This window comes from Colias croceus, chromosome 25 (assembly GCF_905220415.1).
Source record: "Colias croceus chromosome 25, ilColCroc2.1".
In the NCBI taxonomy this organism is placed as follows: domain Eukaryota; kingdom Metazoa; phylum Arthropoda; class Insecta; order Lepidoptera; family Pieridae; genus Colias; species Colias croceus.
Genome location: NC_059561.1, coordinates 3611030 through 3630166, shown reverse-complemented (window position 1 = coordinate 3630166; position 19137 = coordinate 3611030). Strand labels below are relative to the sequence as shown.

General features: G+C 30.5%; 1 protein-coding gene across 4 annotated transcripts in view; it reads left to right on the top strand.

Annotated features, from left to right (window-relative positions):
* The window catches only part of LOC123703101 (laccase-4-like), a 101445-nt gene that overhangs the window by 22526 nt on the left and 59782 nt on the right, over positions 1-19137 (top strand). For 2 of the 4 annotated variants that reach the window (XM_045650984.1, XM_045650983.1), the window contains exon 1: positions 8671-8729. The exons of the other annotated variants lie outside the window; for them this stretch is intronic. The gene's annotated coding sequence lies outside the window, so the exon portion shown is untranslated. Of the gene's footprint in view, positions 1-8670; positions 8730-19137 lie in introns of those variants that run through there. 4 annotated transcript variants of the gene reach the window in all.

Below are 19137 nucleotides of genomic sequence, written 5' to 3'. Positions count from 1 at the left end.
GGGTCCTGTCCTCGTCAGGCTTCACTCCGACCGGCCGGTGAAGGCAAGCCGGAGATGAAGACAGGGGCCTCCCCCGGGAGCACTCGGTTCCCGCGGGGTCGCTACTCCCCGACACCCCGCCACAAGGTGTCCTGCGGGTTGACTGATTGCACGGGTGGAATATCTATTGTCACGTAGACAACAGATATTCCAACCGTGGGCGATGGGGTCGTCACATCCCTACGCCCCCATTGATATTATTATTAGTAACGATACGCATACTAGTGTATAGAATAAAAAGAGCAATTTTAAAGATAACCCGCTCCGCTTGTGAATGTAAATGTACTCAACATTTCGCAACTTTTGGCGCCAACTTACACACGGCTTAACTTGGTAAAGCAACTTTATAATATCAGTTTCATATACATAAAATTTATGTTTGTTTTTACTTTTTTCAAGATTATTTTTATTTTTTTATTTTTTAACACATTCGTTTTTTGAGAGTAAAAATGCAGTTATGTATTGTATTACTGTTGTAGGCATATGCCATAACCATATGGCTGTATGACATTAAGATGTTTTAGTAGCCTATGTTGAATATTTTTGGAAACTTCGTACTTATTGGTTTGGCTAGAATGAAATACCTTGAGCTTCAACTGTATGTTTGTATGTAACCGACAATCGACATGTTTGAATGTAAAATAAATATGTGTATAATTATTTATTAATGAGGAAAATGCATTCACATTTCCTCAAATTATATACATTGATCTGAAAATCCCGTTATCATTAACATTTGTTTATATTATACATTATTTACATTGATTATTACAAACTATTACGAAATAATATAACGGTTGGATATACCAATAATAACATCTTATATATAGATTGCACCAATATCCTATCCTTGTATGCATGTTTCTTACACGTTCACTGGAAAACCCCTAAACGGATTTCGATGATACTTGGCAGTGATGTAGCTTATGTAGGTACTAGATTAAAGCATAAGCTATAAGCGTACCTGCATTGTGCCTGCATTTGAACATGGTTTCGTATGAGGGTAAAACCATGTGGCATAACTAGTAGATAATTAATAAAATTTCATCCTCACAAAACAAAAAAGATTTAAAACTATCTTATATAAAATACTCCTGTCCCGGTGTTTGAAATTAAACTCCTCCGAAACGGCTGGACCGATTCTCATGAAGTTTTGTGTGGGTAGGTCTGAAAATAGGACAACACCTATTTTTCATACCCCTAAGTGATAAGAGTGACAGAACAACGTTTGCCGGGACAGCTAGTCCTACTAAAATCTATTATAAATGCGAAAGTTTGTGAGGATGTATGTGTGTTTGTTAGTCTTTCACGCAAATACTACTGAACCGATTACAATGAAATTTTGCACACATATAAAGGGTAACTTGGATTAACACAAAGGATAGGTTTCATCCCGGAAATCCCACGGGAACGGGAACTATGCGGGTTTTTCTTTCAAAACTCGGGCGAAGCTCGGGCGGAAAGCTAGTATTTACATAAAGTTACAGTTGCGAACGTTTTAGCATTTCGCAATAGCCTCAGACTAGAGTATTGCCTCTAATTATATCCAAATGATACTATCTGTACTGCAATATGTTTGCCCTTTAAATAATGGAGTACTTTCGATCATAACACAAATTTAAAGTTCAGCTTGGCTATTTACATTCCACTATGTACTTCTATGAATTGTACAAAATGACTGTGTAGATCGAGACAAATATTTTTTATATAAGTAATTAAGTAATATGTTTAGGATATTGTTGTATTTGTTATGGAGAGACATTGTGCATCAGTTTGATTGACATCAGTCTTTTGAGCTTTCCTGGGTGTATATTTTAAAATGATGATGGCCAGTCCATATAAGGTCTAATAATAATAATTATTAAACTAACTAAACAATAATATAAAGCGGTGCATTTAAATGCAAATAATTCTAGAAAACAATCATATGACAAAATATTATCTATTAAATCACAAGGCTGTTTGCGAATTGTATTAGAGTAAATATAAGAATAGATATACTGAGTAAATGACGTTTAAAATGTTTGAAGAATTGTTTACATAAATATTACTCATGTTTATCTTATACTAAAACAAAAAGAAAACTAGTTTTTAATTAAATTCTGGAAATTTTGGTTTTTTTTTAGTGGGTGGTTTTTGGGTGTTTACATTTCAAGTTTACGTACCTATATTATTATTTTCTTGAAATATATTGCTTACATATTTAACTATAATGAAGCATTAGCTGATTCATTAAAGTATATTTATTTCGATTGTTGAAAATTTTACATTAAATTAAAACATAAACACCATACAATAAAGCAATACGCTGTTACTCATCATCACTACATAGTATAAAACAAAGTCTCTTTCTCTGTCCCTATGTCCCTTTGTATGCTTAAATCTTTAAAACTGCGCAACGGATTTTGATGCGGTTTTTTAGATAGAGTGATTCAAGAGGAAGGTTTTAGTACATAATTTATTAGGTTTTAGACAAAGCGGGCGAAGCCGCGGGCGGTAAGCTAGTAAAAAATAAATCATAAAATACAACCGCCATATTGCAATATCGTTGAAAATTACAACCAAATGAACCTACATTATGTACTTAGGAATTAGTATTTAGTACATAATTCGTCTTGTTTATTATATTTACAGTGATTTAAATAACAAGTAATAAAGATAAAGCTGAAACAATGTGAAAACGATGTTGGAATATTTCAACGTAATTACAATTAGTTTCAGCTATTTATTTTTATGCTAGAAACACGTGTGCCTATTCAAAATCTGAGCTATATCGCTGAAAAAAAGAATTTAAATGATAATAGAAGTTTAAGAACTAAGATTTTATGGTTAGTAGAATATTTTATTTGCTGATAGCAGCAAGCACAAAGTAAAAATTTGTTGTATTTCAATTATAATCTGCAATGTTTTGTTTTATATTTCTTAGTTTCTATAATATGTTAGGTATACTAAACTGTTTTAAAACTGAAAATCTAATAAAACTAAATTAAGAACTTATTAAGTACAAAGTGTTACCTTATAATATATCTCTATTCTGTCATTGAATTAACAGTGGACGATGTCGCATGCAAAATCTTGTTATGCATGTTTACAATTTTAATATGAAAAGATGTTATATTAGTACAAACGTGACAAGAAACTTATTAAAGTTAAGACTAACCATCAATAAATAACAATTAATCCAACCATAACAAACCAACTAACATCAAAAATAATACACAATAATTCTATTTTATTTATTGGCAGTAAATATGTATTCACGCAGTAAACATTTCAGAAAACTAGAGAAATATACGACTGGCATAAGTGTGATTACGGCTGAAAATTGTAAAGTTGTTATGAGTAAAACGTGTGTTAGCATATTTTATGATGTTAAGGATTTACAATGCAATTACGTTTATAAATCTATAATTAACAAAGAAGAATAATTTATATTCTATTCCTATAGTAACTGTTGTATTTGTTTAACTTTCGATCAATGGATTTTGACAATTATTGTCTCTGATAATAGTATATTAACGGAAAAGCTTTGCAAACTTACTTTCGCAAACTAGCCACCTAGGTATTATTCCAAGAAATATTCTTTTAGCGAACAGTCATTGATTTTGATTACAATTTGAGTTTGAAGAATATTTTTAATCCATATTTTTATACTTTAAGGAGTATGTAAACTAAAAATTAATCTAGATAAGCGAGCCATGCGCCATAACCAAGCCATAACGCTAGCTTCCTGTTACACACAAGAAAATATAGGAATTTCTCGACGTCTAGACCGGAACAAATGATTGTCTTCAACGATCTAGTGTTTAACTTGCTATGTGACCTATGCGGGTTCAGTTAAATTCACAAGGAATTAGTTTGTTGTATGTAGGTACGCGTTTACCTGCTCTTTATGTTTTGTATTGAAATTGGATACATGTAATTTAAAGATTTGGTCCACATTGTTATTGATATAGTTGTAAATGCAGAATTGTGTGTATTCATCAGTTCAAAAGCCTATGAAACATGATAAATATAGTTTAAAAAACGATTGAAACAAGCCTAATAAGCTAAACTAATGAAATTTTCAAATATTTATATTGCTACTGATCTTTGATAGGTGTGCAGAGTTTGAATTAAATCTATTTATTTAAAATGGGTCAAAATCGAGTCCAAAGAATCAGTTACATGCAAATTACAAACGTACAGATAAAACTACAAGCGTGTTTAAATATGTTACGTTAAAAATGTAATAAAAAATTATATAGCACTTAACTTTACAATTGCGTATCAAGTTTTATATTTTGAGCCTATAAAATTTAACATATAGTTAGGTACATAATAGACACTTAATGTATATAATTTTGTGATACCATTAACATGTACCTGAGAACCGGTAAGCTCGATGTCCGGGTTGAAAGAAGCATGGGTATTCCCTTGGAGAATCCTGATGTAGGTTTTTGTCGTTAATTGTGACTACACTACATTATAACTACGGGTACCATACTATTGCGGTATGAATAAAGCAATCGTTTTTTGTTCCTTATAAATGATAATTAGAAAATAGTTTTTGTGTTAGCAACGTTGTTGTAATTGTGTAGATTTTTGTGACATAATTTTGTTTAGGAAACAATCATTAATCGAGCAATTATCGCCATTTATTGGAGGGTTTCATAAAATTATTAACACTTTTTAATACCTTTTTCTGAAAAGCTACAACATAGAGCCATACGGCGGCCTTTTCGCTATTACAATTATGAATCATAAAAAAGTATAGTTACATATTTTTTTCGAGTCATGAACATAATAATATCTAAGTAGTAAATGAACATTAGTATGCAAAATTCGTCACCAGTCGTACTAGAATTCATGGTCGGACTAGGTCAGCCTATCTATGAGTTATCTAATGGTATGTTACATTACTTTTTCTCGGTCAAATATAATATATTCTGTTACTTTTATGTAAGTTATGTTGTGTTTATTTTAGCAATAACACATGTGATGACGGTCCATTTAGACCAAACGAACATAGAGCTAGAGTGAGCTAGAGCAAGAGCATTCTTTAGTGATCTTAATGTCAACGAAAACTCGTATTCAATGTTGTTCAGTATAAGAACATTGCATAGAATCTTTTCGAACGTATTAAGAACAACGAAATAATTCTCTACGCCTGTTTACACTAAAATAATAGTGGGGTTAGAATAAGCATTCACTCGTTTGATCAAAATGCAACGTGACAAGATACATATGCATTTTAAAATAACGCGGTGAAACTGTTAATATTATTTATTAAGCTATCTCAAAAACCTTGAAAATGACACCCATGGCGAAAAGATGTAATATTTTCATTGGCGCCATTTTGGATTTTAGTTTTGACCTCATATTGGTTAATAGCTACCCCAAAAACCACCCACATTTGCAAATGTGTTTGCTACTTAAGAAAAGTTCAGATTTAAGGGTTATCCTAGGTAATGTGACGAATATAATTTATTTCATTCCGACCGTTTCTCGGAATAACATACATTTACTAAGAATTGTATACAATGCCGGATTTAATACATTGCCGGTAACATAATATGTAACATGTATTGTAAAAGTATTTTATACATTTCTTAAAAAGCTTCGTTAATGTATACAATTCATTAATTGATTATTATTATTCAATTAATGAATTATTGTTGTAAAATAGTCACACTTTTTTAAGTTGGTTGAATATTACTAACATACTTATCAGGATCGTACCTACTAATAAAAGTAACAAAATGAATTTTTAAAGGTCCTAGTAATCTTCTGGAATCAATTTCAATAAAATAAAAAAATTATAAATAATATCAAGTATGAAGATGATCTATAAATTATTGGAATGCGCTATGTTTACGTGAGCGTGATGTTGCCGCGAACTACGTTGCGACGTTAGATACCTACCTAAATTTGAGTAACGCGACGTGTCCAGCATCCTTAACATAGGTATTATATTTTGTTTTGAAAAAACTCTAATGATGAATATTTTAATGCCAGTTAACTTCTTTTGCATGGAACATTTTCTTTGATGGAATATTCCTATCGATTAAATGATGAAGAGGATAATGGGTATGTTAAAATTTAAGGGGCGTTAGGTGGTCAGCGAAAATTCAGCTATTCGGGCCTGAGGTAAGGAGTGAGGGGGTCCGCCTTTAGTATGGAATCAACGTGCTCGAAACTAAAAATCGTAAGCACCATTCACATTTTTATCAAAAAGTGAATGAAAATATTTAGTATTTTCTAAATCTAAAACAGTCACGAAATCGAGAACCTATGTATTTGTGATTTCATACGAATTATTATCGTAAAATACGGTTGTAATGAGCATTTATATTATGATATTTTAGAGGTAACTTCAGGATTTTTTTTTATCGAGCAAAATTTTTCCAATCGTGTTTTGGAAACAGTCATCCCATCACACATACGTAATACATATTAGAAATTTCAGTGCAAAAAAACTTCAATATTTTCAATTATAGCTCATACCTAGATAACAGTCTATTTTGCCGTTTTCACCTACTAATGCCCTTAAATCAGACGTGGTTTTCTAAAGTTAATGTGCGGTTTTATAGCTTCTGGTTATATTTATTTGCATACATACCTATTGGTAAATAATGAATATATTTCTTATTTATAAAAATATTGGATGAAGTTTGAAATATCAATTATCTCATCGTCATAAGCTTATATTTGATTCCAATTGCGATGCGTAGATATGCGGTTAAACCCGCAGGGGTACATAATAATCGACCATACATAGTTACATACAAATTTGTAGTACGACATATCAGTAGGTATATAAGTATGTCTGTGTATAAATTTCTCTATAAGAAGTTGTATTTTTCTGGCGAAAACAAAACTTTATACTGGTGAAATGGGGATGGAATTTTGTACAGGGAATAACTGTTGGGCGATAGTGTGAAATATACGATACTGGCGTAAGTATTCCTAGTTAGTTAGTAACTTTTAGTATCTGGTAATGTACAAACACGCTACCTGAAACCTTCTCTCTCTCTCGTCCTTAAACTTTCTTTTCATTCGCGAAATTGTTAAAGCTTCTTTTTCATTATGACCTTCAAATTTCAAAAATTAATAACATAAAATAAATCGAATATATAAAAACAAAGAATAAGCAAACATATAATTATTGCTTCAATTGCTTGTTATCATGACGAAGGGAAAGGGATTTATTTTTATATACCTAGTTAGTAAGTAGGTACTACTTAATAAGACTAGGTATATGAAATATGAATACTACATAAATAGTATCTATATTGACATAAATGTTTTATCTTATAAGGATAACGCGTAGCAAACTTTCCATGCTTAAAGCAGAATTCCATCACATTTCCCTTCTTCACGTACCTAGTCTATTATGAATACGCTATACAGTAGTTGGGAAAATACGTTGATACTGTCGGACCCAGAAAATACCTCTAGGTACCTACTAGAAATTCTAACTTCTGTTTTAGTTTGGTTTATTTACTAAACTAGAAATAAATATAGTACATACTATCTCCTACTAGACTCTCTTAAAATTATTTATCTTAGAGCCGATTTTTCAATCCTTGGTTAAAATTTATCCGTCCAATAAAGTATTACACGAACATTTTAAAATGTCACCTGTAAACTGTCATATATAAGGACAATTAGATAACATTTTTGAAATGGTAGTTTAATACGTTATTCGATGAATAAGTTTTAACCAAGGATTGAAAAATCAGCCCTTAAAAAATAATTACTTATTATGAATTAAACCAAAATAAATAATAATATAAGTAACTAGTAATTCATTCACATTCATATATATTCTATACTTAATATCATTATGATAAATATTAATCAAAACAAACAATTAAATTAAATTTCGATAATTATATTGGTAAACATCTGTACAAAACTTGCACTATAAGAACACAATTCTATGAATAAAATTAATATTTGTTATTATTAAAAGAAATGTAAGTATCTAACCTCTGGCATTTTAAATATTCATATTCCTTATTTTCCTGAATGCACTACATAATAATAAAATTTTCAGTATCAGGATAATCCATGGTTAATCACTACATAGTATAAAACAAAGTCACTTTCTCTGTCCCCATGTCCCTTTGTATGCTTAAATCTTTAAAACTACGCAACGGATTTTGATGCGGTTTTTTTTAATAGATAGAGTGATTCAAGAGGAAGGTTTTAGTACATAATCTATTAGGTTTTAGACAAAGCGGGCGAAGCCGCGGGCGGTAAGCTAGTATTTAATTAAAATTAACCAGCAGAAAGTACAATTAAGATTAGCAAATTAACCAAACTCCCCAAAACATTATCTCAATCCAAGGTCGCGTATACCACTCCGCTCAAGAATACATCAACATTCGTATAAACTCCACTGTTATCGCATCTATAGCATTGGCATAATGTCTAAATTAGCGTGATGCATTTGACGTATCCCTTTCACTTATCATCACGGCTGAGATGCGTCAAGCAGGTGATACTGGCTGCTGTATGGTCATTTACCGTCCACAGACCATATGTAGCGTTCGCGGGTGAGCGCGAAAATCGAACGCCGGCGTTCGAAATTTGTGAAAAAAAAATATTTTGAAAAAAAAGTTTTAATAACAATTCGTGGTCTCTAATTATAACTGGCATGTTCGATTTTGGATTGTGTACCGGCGTTTCGAGTTTTAAAAAATGTAAGTTTTGTTTTTATATTTTGAGGTGTTTTGTTTTCTTATTTTTGGATTGTTTTTTTAATAATTTTAAACACGTTAAATAAACGAAATATGTACCTTGAAAATACGAAAACTGAAATTAAATACGAAATATAGGAAAATTCTCAATTCTATTTATTTTAATAAACGCTTTATTTATTTTTTATTTTCGTTATGTTTATTAATAAAATCCCAGTTTAATAACTTCATGCATAATATCCAAATTTGCATTTCAAAGATATATTGTATCCAAACTAATGCAATTCGCAAATGCAATAAAATTCCAATCAAAACTTTTGATTAATGCACCTAACGCTGGCCCAAATTATTTCACTCTCACTGCACATTAACATAGCTATTACATATAATATACATATTATTCTCTGACCGGTTAGTTGACTAACAACTGTACTTTTAGTAAAATCCTTGACCACTCTTCTAAGATATCCAAATACATTTTACTTGCAAGGCTCTATGTTCAAGGTGTACTATTTTTAATTACCTGTGGAATTCCACGACGATTTTTTATATGTGCTAAATATTTATGTCAAATTTATGATTTAATTATCTGTACGCTGACAGTTTTCTGTCATTGACAAGAAAAAAATATTTTCGTTAAAACCATATAAGCATACCTAACTGAACATGATGCAATCTATTTCATTCGTAAATAAATAGTAATGTCTGCAGGGAATTTTGTAATACGTTTAGTTTAGGAATCTAGTCTAAGAATTTCACCTAGGAATCAATATATTGAACGTTTTCATGATAACGCATGAAGGAAAGTAAAACATATTTATTTTCAAAATTTATAATTATGTATTTACATTTATTATTAAATGATAGAAACGAAATCTTATAAAAAGCATAGAGATAACCATACAAATAAAATGTGTTGTTCTATCTAAACATAAGTTGATTATAAAATTTAAGATTTCGGGAATATAGTATTTAAAAAGCTTTGTATGAATTTCTTTCTTTCTTGAAAAAAAACCACAAGAATAAGAATTAGCTTAAACAGCTTTCAGAGGAGTTAACAGCATCACTTGCGTAGTACGCGAGTGATAATAAACTCATGCTAATTCATTAAATATTTTTACCAATGTTTAGTCTAGAAGTTAGAGATTTTTAACGGATTTTAAACGCGATTTAATCCTTTTAAAAATTTCTATTTGTAAACTACCTCCACCTATTGTTTTTTGAATAACTATCAAGACGTATTATAGTCTCCCCGTGACCACGCTCGCTGCAAAGTGTGCGAAACGCCCGCGCCGCGCCGGGAAAATAATAAAATGAATATATCGCGTATAAGATCCGTTATAAATATTTAATTTCTAAATGTATAATACTCGCGTAAAATCAAACACTAGAAAATGCAATGTGATTAGTCTTTTCTTTTCATACAAAAACCCTTTATTTATCATTTTCGCTCTGAAAACATGAACTAGGTACACTAGCATGATATTTTATAGCATTAGGTTTAACAGTTTATGAGTTTAAACAAAACGCGCACACGCAGACGTCATAATATTAAAAACCTAGTCACAAATCTGGTAAAACAGAAGTACCGCATACATTAAAATTGTTTTCCCCCACATTAAACATAAATTAAAAATTAAATAAAAACATAATGTTAATTAGAAACTCACGTGAATCTTTGTAAGGAAAAGGTCACACGTGAGAGAAATTCCAGGGGAAATAAACCTATATAATAATTTGTATGTGATTCATAGGTATGGTATCGGCAAATACCGGTATCTATAAAATAACGTTAATTCATTCATGGAACTCCGTTCGTTATGCAATTATGTTAATTTACATCAATTTATTTTTTATTGAATTTAAATGTGGTTTTAGTTTCCTGATAGATCATTGTACGGCTTTGTTTTAAAGATTAGCTTATTTACAACTAGTGGTTCGCCCCGGCTTCGCCCGTGGTACATATTTAGCAATAAAAGGTAGGCTATGTCCTTTCTCGGTTATCAAAATATCTCCATACCAAATTTCATACAAATTAGTTCAGTAGTTTAGGCGTGATTGAGTAACAGACAGACAGACAGAGTTACTTTCGCATTTATAATATTAGTATGGATTGGTTGTTATAGTTATAATTATCATACTTTTATTATGCGTTTTAATTATAATTTTTTTCACTTTGTAAAGCTTATGAGGGCTTGAATTATGTTATTTCTTTGGAAATATTATATGATATTGCTTGTGATGAGATTATGTGATTGTATTCTTATATTTATAATCAAGTTAAACAATAGTTGCAAAAATAAATAATTTGATATTTAACTATTCACACGCCCACGCCCACGTCTATTTCACAATATCTCTTATTTATTTAATTAACAATACTAGTAGTATTAGAATTTTATAATTAATCTATCTAACTATCCTTGGGCCATAGACAAAGTAACAATTACAAAACGATAACGAAGTTAGAAATCGCAAAAATGTATGGGATTGACATACGCCGCGTTAGATCACGTGGTCTATCTAATGTCAATCCCATACATTTTTGCGATTTCTAACTTCGTTATCGTTTTGTAATTGTTACTTTGTCTAAGGCCCATCACGATAACAATTTAATAATTAATTAGTCCATTATCTACTTCATTGCAAATAAACCCTCAACAAATAATTATAGGAAATAAAAACAATGGGGAAAAGATGAAAATTATTTTGATGATAAATTACATACTATCAAATTGTTGACACAATATGATAAGGAAATCGTTTTGTATAAAGCAATCTTCTATTAGGTAAATCTAAAAATTGCATAAAAGCCTTGCTTATTTTTCTTTAATTTTAAAGTTATTTAATAAAACACAATACTTCAATAAAACGTAGCTTTTCTGTCTTCAGTGGAAGATATTATAACCTCGAAGATATTATACAGTATGAAAACAACAATTTAATATTTATGATCGATACGTAGAAGGAACACTCTAAAATACATAAGAGATGATCCACTGAGTATTACATATTATTCAAGATCAACATTCAACATCCATTATAAGAAAAGAAAAAACGTGTCAGAAGTGAAACTTCTTTGGCAAGATTCAAAACTACCAAAATCGTCGCCTTACTCCATGACGTGATGGTATGGTCAAGATGCATGAAATTTTACTCTCAATGCGCCTAAAGAAGATTCACTTTAAAAATAATCTTGTACATAACTCGTGAATAGGTCTTACAATTATTTCTCAATTGAACTAAATGGAAAATCTTGACCTCTGAGAAAATGTGTGATGATAATCTTAAGTAATGTTGAACTGTAAACATATTGTGTAACTTCGTCAAGGGCTGGGCACTTAGAAGCAAGTTACGAACAAAAGACTACATAGACGCTCAAGTTGGTCATAGATTTGAGATTAGACAGACATGGCAGGGAATAATTATTTTAAATTTATGCTGTTATTGTAGGTAATTTTTATTTCATAAGTTTGTATCGCTAGTCAAATTTTGACGTTTTTAAGCTATGTATTGTTTAACTTAAATGCAGTAAGATGGAAATTTAGGTCGGTATGATATTTATATGCATCCCGATATAAGTTTAAATATTTTTAAAAAGGATATACAACTCCAATTTTTTATCCTGAGAAAATTTTTATCTAATGCGTATTGAAAAAATAGAATACATAGATTATCATTTCTCAATATTTTTAATTTATAATTGTTTCGTTTTTTATTGTTTACATTATGAAATAATTTATTCTTGACACGACCGCCGTCTCCGCTATGTCTAGTCACAGTTCAGTTGAGCGATAGTTGGTATAAAAGCAAAGTTTTCGTTTGTCCGCCAACATCTCTGCAAATTTAAATACGATTTCCATATCTTTACATAGCGAAAATACGGACAAATTTTGTTGTAAGTATTAAATATTTCGGGGTACAATTTTAGTATATTCAACTAATGCTTGGTGAATATTATGTTTATGATTATTATACATAACTAGCTTTCTTAACTAGCGTTGTTAAAGGACAATTCCTATTACAAAAAGTTTTCTGGCTGAAGAAAGCTGAAGAGTTTGTTTGTTTGTTTGAACGCGCTAATCTCGGGAACTGCTGTCCGATTTGAAAAATTCTTTTGGTGTTAGATAGCCCGTTCATTGAGTAAGGCTATATATCATCACGCAGACCAACAGGAGCGGAGCCACGCGGGTGAAACCGCGGAGCGCAGTTAGTGTGAAATATAAACAAAACTTTTTCGAATAACAATAGAAGGATATATCATATTATAATAAAAAAAAAATATCATCAGGCCATTCTTCATATCGATTCTCACTGCAGGAACATAGGCTATGAGGGTTAAGGCATAATCAGCCTCCTCACGTGTAGATTGATGACGTCAGAGTTTTTGCTTTTTGGATAGGTTTCTCACGATGTTTTCCTTCACCAAATTTAATTTAGTTTTGTGCACGCACGTGACTAGAGAGTCTTGAACCCTGAACCTCTCACTTAAAAGCTCTATAAGATAAAAATTGTATATATTTGTCATCACATTAGCTTCCTTATCTAGGAATATGTTTAACAGTTTTATTTATCATAAATTTATGTATCTCAATATGCGAATGCTGAATAATTTTTAATATTTTAAATGCAAAAATCACGTGCAAATGTCGTTAAAGATAACGATGGTATTTTTGTATTAATATATTTTTTATTTTTGCTTCGGGAAATCTTAAGATTAACACAATGTAAAGAAGTGTTTTTTAATGATGACAACATCGCATCCTTCTCAATATTGTTGATTTAAAGCTTATAAAAACTCGGTTTGTACTGTGGTTAATTTTCTTTATGGTGTATATAAAAAATTAAAGTTGAGTTGTTCAGATTTTTTATTGATTGATTGGGAACTAACGTACTGACGAATATTCAATGTACAGATTAATCATGAGGTAAAAATTTACAAACATCTTATCAGGGATAATTTCAATTGCAATAATTATACGAGGAAAAAAATATTCAAGATATATTTATAAAGATAACCTCTATATAAGTATTTTTAAACCGTCTTATCAATACTTTCGTTTTCTTTCTCACATAATAAATATTGTTTACAAACAACATTATATAATTTAACTTTGCCCTACAAATTATTTATATAAGCGTATTATGTACTTAAATTACATAAAGGTCCTAGAATGTGGGTCATAATTTACTTTATTATATAAAAGTCACGGTCTATATTTATACAATAATATTATAAAGCTGAAGAGTTTGTTTGTTTGAACGTGCGTTAATCTCAGGAACTACTGGTCCGATTTGAAAAATTATTTCTCGCTTATTGGCTATCATCACGCTAAGACCAACAGGAACAGAGCACTGCGAGTCAAACCGCGGGGCACAGCTAGTTTATTATAAAAATAATGTACAAAAATAAAGTAAGTAAAATTGCGTGGTGTTGTGACCATATTAGATACTACCTATAGATGATTATAATTTATAATGTTCATAAACTGTTTAAATATAGTTGATTAAAGTGTTATTAATCACGAAATAATTAATCCATAAATAAAGGAATGCAAATTAACTTTCACTACATGTTTATTAAATGTGCATTTTCCCATAGAGATCCGGTCGCCTTGCCCTTTTGTTACCCGACAATATTGAAGTACGGTCAGCAAATAATTAATTATCATAAATTTTATTTGTCATTTGCTATAAAACACATATTGTGTTGATTTATGTAAAAGGATGTGAGTATTTATCTTTCCACTATGTTGAATCAAGCTGTTTTGCTCAAATTAAATGCAGCTAGATTACACGAGGACAAATCTATTGGCAAAAATAGTTGTAATTTTTGTGAAAATTTTCCTTTAATTGCGTTTTTCGTAGGTAGGGTGATGTGCATTAATTTTTTTTAATAATTTGCTGAATAATGCGGTTATTAGGATAAAATATATTTTTCTAACTGGCCTTCCTTAAAATTCAATATTTAAATACTTAAAAAAATTAGCAGTCATCATATAATATAATTGTATGACTATTAAAAAATAATAATTAAGGTTTTTCAAAAAAATAAATTACCTTAGCATTAGAACAATATAACATTGATAGGTCCAAATAAGATATCCGAATTGATAACTCTTTTTTTAAGCCGGTTAAAAATATTTTACTTGACACTACACGTACCTACAAATAAATTTATTTCATTTTATTTTATTACATTCCATTTCATTTGATTTATCTATTCTCATGTAGAGAAACAAAGCTTAACACATTAAAAAAAATTTAAATTATCAAATAAGGTAGTAGTGACGTCAAATGTTATGCTGACCGTACGTTCAATTAGAGGAAAAAAATAACGATCTTTCTACCTATTAATCTTGATAAAGAATGTCTGGGATAGCCGCTATGACTCATGTCATATTTTATTTAAAAAAGTAAATACCCGTCTGCCCTGTATATAGTTTCAACGGGCAAAACCCGCGCGCATTCTACCATTTCAAATGTGGTTGGCGCCAAAATAAGCACAGATAAGAAATCATCAAGATTAAGTAAACGGAAGAAGTATTTGAAAACTAGAGTTTTTTTATCCAGGGGGTTACACTTTACACTGGAAATAAAACTGCATCATAATGCAGTTTTATTTCCAGTGTGGAAAAATGACAGAGCTCTATATAGGTTGCCTAAACTGGAATTAATACCACTATAATATTACATCATCGTTACTCCCCATATGCCGCATAAGAAAGGCTGTGAAAAATATAATATTATGAATGACGTACAAAAAAAATTTTTGAGTGCATTCACCTTTTTTAAAATTATTCTTTTAAAAATGTTATGCGCACCGTAGAAAATCGTTTTAAAAAGGTTCATTATTAAAAATAATGCGGGTATTATTATAATATTTTACCTTTTTTGTGTATTATATTTTATGCTTAGTGCAAAATTTTATGTATTCGTCAGCATGGAATAAAAAAAATGTCCCTATCTTCAAAAATTCAAAAACAGATACTTAGGTTATTTTTGACATAATATTTCCGGTACTGATTTTTTTATCTTGATATAAGTAACCTAAGTAAGTAACTAAGAGTAAATAAGCACTTATCATTATTTTATGTAACGTAGCCCAAATAAGTCCTATTTCATAGAGCAAGCACAAAATTTGATCAACCCAAGATAAACATACAACGAACATACAATCTTTTCCATCTACACATTTTTTAAGAGCACTCCAAACTACAAATAATATTGCATCACTACTTCTAGCCTGCCATGACCTCCTTCAACTTAACCTTGAAGCGGTTCCTCCTCACCACGTGATTTAGATATCCTGCTATTATTCCAAACAATTATATAATGTAACTAATTTGTATTCAGACAGTTTGATTGTGGGTTGCCATGGTGATGCGGGAAAAAAGTTTACGTGACCCCTAATGATGGAAAATATTTGCTTTGGGATCATACTTTATAACTATAAAAATATTATGAAATATTAGACAGTATTTGTAGTGTAATTTATTCAAAATTATTTGTTGTTAATTTTCGGATAGTTTTGCTGGCTGGACCTAGAAATTTTATTGGGATAAGGCAATTTTGTTTTAAGAGATTCCATATTATAGAAAATCTCGCTTTAAAGAACTGCCCTTCGTTGAGACTATATCATTTAACATATTTAACATTTTAAGTTAGGATTATATGCCAATTAGAGTTCGTTATCTCAAATAATATTGAGTTGTAGGTTCGACTCCATATTCAGAGATCCAGGATTTCTATATGGGATTTCTCAGAAGGCATTTGAAGTTTGAAACTGTTTCACTGTAATGTTCATTATGAATATTACATTATCTCTGTGTATACCAATTCTAAGAAATACCTGATCATCCTCTGTTTGATTGTAAGAAGATTTATTTTCTGATTACCTAAGTGAGTTTAGATTCCTTTATGGTATATTGTAAAACGTGAAAAAGCTTTCATTATAAAATAATATAAGAATATAGACACAATCTAATTGAAATTTAAAACAAGCAATATACTAAAAGAAAACTCATAACATTGTAATTATTCGACTTCCTATTAGATAAGTGTTCGACACACAGACACTCTAATCAAAAACTAAACAACATAAAGACATTAGTTTTGATGCATCAAAATAATTCGCCTTGAAACGAGTCATAGGAAAACCATGTCTCGAATATTACTCATTGTTTATCAAACAAGTATCAAATTCAATTGTAACTACTATCATGAAGGGCATTACCATGGCAACCGGTAGTATGCCTTTTGGAATTTAATTTGTCATTGAACGTATCTTTACCTTTGTTAAGCAAGTGTTAAGGTAGTTGATCTCTGTTTTTTAATTGGGTCCTTCAAAGTAAGATGTATGGGAAGTTACTTCCTTATGCGATGTATTTATTAGGTTATAATAATTTACGGATATTTAAGAAAAAGATATTGCTTTCCTAGGTCGGCATTACAATCGTAAGAGTCAAAAGAAGTCGTAGAAGAAAATCATAACAAAAATTCTGTACTAAACGCTTCTAAATCCTCTTCTCCGTAAAAAGTCTGTTAATATTATATGATTTTTTTAATAGGCTGATACCAAAACTGGACTACATTTACTGGCAGTCAAACATTTAAAATTAGTGGTTTATAACGAATAGTCCCTTAAATTATTTGTAATAACAAAACGCATACAAAATGATAACAATAAACATAAACTTCGCATAGACTGAAACATCACGATTATGTCGTAGCAAGTGTTATTGACCGATTTAAAATGAACGATGTGCTTAGCGTAAAACATAAAATAGACAAAGTAAGTAGGTATTTAAAAATGATTGTCGCATATTACATATACGCAGTAGATAAAATACAGTATTTTTTAAGATTAAATTAAGTGTTTGTTGATTAGGTATGCGGTGCATAGAATTATATTAGTTAATACCATAGTATTGACTAATGTTATTTTTGTTCAATATTAAGTTCTCTGTTTTTCTGTTTCGACAAATATTCACTAGGTAACGTATATTTGTTCACGCCAAATCTACGGCTGATTGGATCGGACGTAGATTTGGCGTGATTTCACACACACATAAGCAGCTTTTGAATATCAATAGTGCTTGATTATGTAAAATGTAGAGTTTAAACTTCTTTTTTAAATTTTTTAAACAGTAAACAAATAAAACCGTCAGACGCACTAAGGCTTCTTAGAATCGATGAGCTTATTGAAAGTTCGCGCGGGTCGAATGTGTTGCTATGCAAGTTGTAAAGGTGCTAACAGACTATTTAACATTTATTTGCAAAATATCAAAATATTATCATTTACTAAATTATTAACTTTAGCATTCGCTTGTAACACAATAAATTTTTGCGAGAGCATTTACTTGTAAGATAAGAATTTTTTAAATTGTATGCAACCGCTTTTCGAAGACTGCTCCAAATTCTGTTACAACCTGATTTTAAAAACCAACTTTAGTGTAGATAACGTTTTACGAAGAAATGTGAATCCAACGGTAAAATGCAATTGTACATAAGATAACTGTTAATAATGCATATTTTTTTGCGAGCATTTCACCGAACAGAGTGTCGAGCATTCGCTATTATATAAAATAGATACCTATACACCAGAAAAAATGTTCGAGTGTATACCCACCCTAATAGAACCAATTATTATTATCATTGTTTCAATAAAGGCTGTTTAGGTAGTTAGGTTAGTAATATAATGACCACAAATGGTTTGTCATCTTTATTATATAACATAATATTATTATATACGAACTGATCGTCCTGGATTGAACTGCTGTAATAATAAATTTTAATATACTTTTAATTTCTCCTTTTTATCATCGAGGGACTCGAAGCCGGGCCGGTCTCCACCCTTATGTCATCGACATCCCACCCATACGCACTAAGCGTTTCGCTTCTTCCTTTCTTATGCGTACTGGTAAGGAGTGGAACAATCTTCCGGCTTCCGTTTTTCCCAGAAACTACAATCTGGATTTATTCAAGAGAAATGTGAATAGACACTTATTAGGCAAACATGCTCCATCCTAGACCACGCTTGTCGCTTTCCATAAGGCGAAGCGATGGTCAAATGCTTGCCTAATCCTAACTTAAAAAAAAAAAAATAGCCTTTGCCACTCAGAAAATAATTATAATGTAGGACCTTCTGATGCTGAAAGAATTATTCGAATCCGTTTAGTCGTATCAGAGCCTTTTCATTTCAAACAAGCGTACAATCAATAAATATTTCCTCTGTATATTATTAGTTACTCTGACACACGGAAGAAAGTACGAAATAAATTATAAAATATTTTATTCATTCTTTAATATTTAAGCAATGCAAAGTATACCAAGATTGAAATGACTGGAATGAACTTTTAATTCATTAATTACTAACAAATTAATGATCGACCTTCTGCGCTTGACCATG